Below are 3,095 nucleotides of genomic sequence, written 5' to 3' on the forward strand. Positions count from 1 at the left end.
ATTTGTCCTGCTGCCTCCAGGTCTATGCATTCATTCACTGTGTCCTTTGAAGAAACACAAGCTCCATCTCCTAATGGAACTGAGATATTTTCCTTCTCTGATGCCGAGATGATTTTATTCCCAGCTGATAACATGTTCGGGGAATCCCCCTCCCTCATCCGAAGAGATGAAAACAAGACTTATTCCGGCTTAAAAAGACAAAAGACACGGCTCAATTTGCTCGGTTGTACCTTGAGCGAGCGTGGGCGCGACGAACGCATCCCGCGGGGATTCGGCGTTGAAGAAGCCCCAACCGAAACAAAACTTCAAACAAGACGAGATTCGGAATGTTCCGTTGATTGAAGAGGTTCCACGACAACAGGAGGACGCGTTCAAAGACATTGCAAAGCGTGAAGCACTTCCGAGAGAAGCCAGGTAACGATGTCGTTCACTCTATTAAACGTACACCGACGTCATACGGAGATGGTCTGACGGCCACACAAATCCAAGACAAGCGGGACACTCTGGACTACGCAAAGTCTACAGGGCGAAGTCTACAAGCGGGTCCAACAAGAAGAATCCCAACATTCTCCATGACAAGCCACCAGACCTACCAGTCAGATATCGCTCATCGGCAATGATTTCCCTAGTGACTCTGAGCCACTACAGATTGATAGAAATCTCCATCCAAAAAAACAAGCCTTTAACTCTCCAGTACGCCAGAATTCTGGGATCAACCTTTCTAATAAGGTTCACTCCCCATCAACGGTCTGCTCTCACCAAAAACCCACAGTACGTTTTGTCCCCACATGTAAGGAAAACACCTTTGAGGAGAAGACTGATCTTTTCCGTTTGTTTAGAAAGATTCAACCGAAACGTTTGGCAACTCTGATATAAGGTCTGATAAATGTGTACTGTATTTAAATGGTAAATGGACTGCACTTATATGGCGCTTTTCCACCTTAGCGGCACTCAAAGCGCTTTACAATGGCCTCTCATTCACCCATTCACACACACACTCACACACCAATGGCGGTAGCTGCCATGCAAGGTGCTAACCTGCTCATTGGGAGCAATTTGGGGTTAGGTGTCTTGCTCAAGGACACTTCGACATGTGTACAGTCGGAGCTGGGATTCGAACCGCTGACCCTTCGATCATTGAACGACTCGCTCTACCAACTGAGCTACAGCCGCCCCCATTTAAGCCTAAAAGCACATTCGTGCCTTATACTGTACCTCAAACCCCTCTATCCAAACCTTTCGCTGCATAGTTGAGCAGGAAACCCTTGACTTATTGAAGAGAGAAACCCTCGCATTCTCTCTGTAATGACACAAGAAAGAGATGAAAGAAAGACATGCCGAAGAGAGTTTTATTGGATTGACACTATAGAGGCACTTCAGCCCACGGGCCCCAATGGGGATTTTTGATGTGTGTGTTACGCTGTAGTTGAAAATGTTCTCTCCGCTCATTTCTAGTGTAGAGATGTGAGATCTATGGTTCATGGTGTCCCATGCCTGATACTACTCATGACCCTCTGATCTATTTCTGGTTCATATCTTTGGAGATCGATTTTTTTTTTAGATGTTTTTTTGAAATGGTTGTTTTGGAGATGGTTGTTTTTTTTTCCTTATCTGGGGATCTCCGATTCATGAGAGCCAGATTCTTCTCAAAACCCCCGTTCACCATGTGATCATGATATGCAGCCTATATGAAATTTATGATACTACTATAAAGAGAAATATTATATGATACTACTGTACTATAAGGTGCTTCCAGATTGTATGTCTTTTTTTTTATACATTTCCTATATTCACCGTTTTCACTACCCGTTCTTGCAATTCTATAACATGGCTCCTACAGTATGTATACTGTCAGCTTCACAAAACTACAATCCCCAAGAGGTGGAGGTTTCTACCACCAGGGTGTGCACAGGTGCTTTGAATACCGCTAATAATGTGAATGGTTTTGCTATGTCTACTGTACCTGCCTGTCTATTATGATATGTAAGCTCTGATGAAGGCCTAACAGGAGAGAGAGGGGGAGAGAGAGAGAGAGAGAGAGAGAGAGAGAGGGAGAGAGAGAGAGAGAGAAGGGGAGAGAGAGAGGGAGAGAGACAGGAGGAGAGGGAGGGGGAGAGAGAGACAGGTGGGGGAGGGAGAGAGAGAGAGGGGGAGAGAGAGAGGAGAGGGAGGCGAGGGAGGGCGAGAAAGAGAGGAAGAGAGAGAGGGGGAGAGAGAGAGGTGAGGGAGAGAGAGGCGAGGGAGGGCGAGAGAGAGAGAGAGCGAGAGAGGGGGGAAGAGAGAGAGGCGAGGGAGGGCGAGAGAGAGAGAGAGAGGGAGAGAGAGATAGAAGAGAGAGAGAGAGACACAAAGCTCAGCGAATAAATACACTTCACGGACCCAAGTGTGCAAAGATCTTTTTCTGCCAGAGTAGAGAAGATACGTCTCATCTTTAAGAGTGCAAAAAGAGCAAAGAGATAAGACTAAGGAACATTGGAAAATCACATTGTTACTATGACAACTTTGATATGACCGGGCACAACCAAAACACAGGAGGTGAGAGAGAGAGAGATAACGGCAGAACATTCCAGAACGAATCAATAAGACGTGACGTTGGAAAGCTTGTGCAACGTTGCTCCAGAGAGAGAGACCCACAGGCAAGCAGCGACCTGAGAGAGACCGGCCGACGAGCGCCTCTGCATACCGACCGAACCCGAGGTGAGTCACCGAAAAACACGCAGAGAAAACAAACTTGAAACGTGTCACTGGTGTATCAGTACCCTGACCCCACCCACGAGCCTAAGGGAGAACAATGGGGTTCTGTGTGTGTGTGTGTGTGTGTGTGTGTGTGTGTGTGTGTGTGTGTGAGCTCAGCTTCATCCACACCTGCTGAACATGCATGTACAGGCCCGTCAGGTAAAACGACTCGAACCAGGAAACCGGGACGCGGCTGACCTGTGATGTCATTCGGGCGCGTCACGCCTCCAAAAAAGCCGCCGCGAGACGACGCATGGAAATGTGATCCGGCACCGCGCTGAGGCCCCCGGTCCCGAGAGACTTCTGCTCCGACCGCGTGACATCACATCGCAGCGCCGCGTTCTACGGCGCCGACCGGG

This window comes from Borostomias antarcticus, assembly GCF_949987555.1.
Source record: "Borostomias antarcticus genome assembly, chromosome: 5".
Taxonomy (NCBI): Eukaryota; Metazoa; Chordata; class Actinopteri; order Stomiiformes; family Stomiidae; genus Borostomias; species Borostomias antarcticus.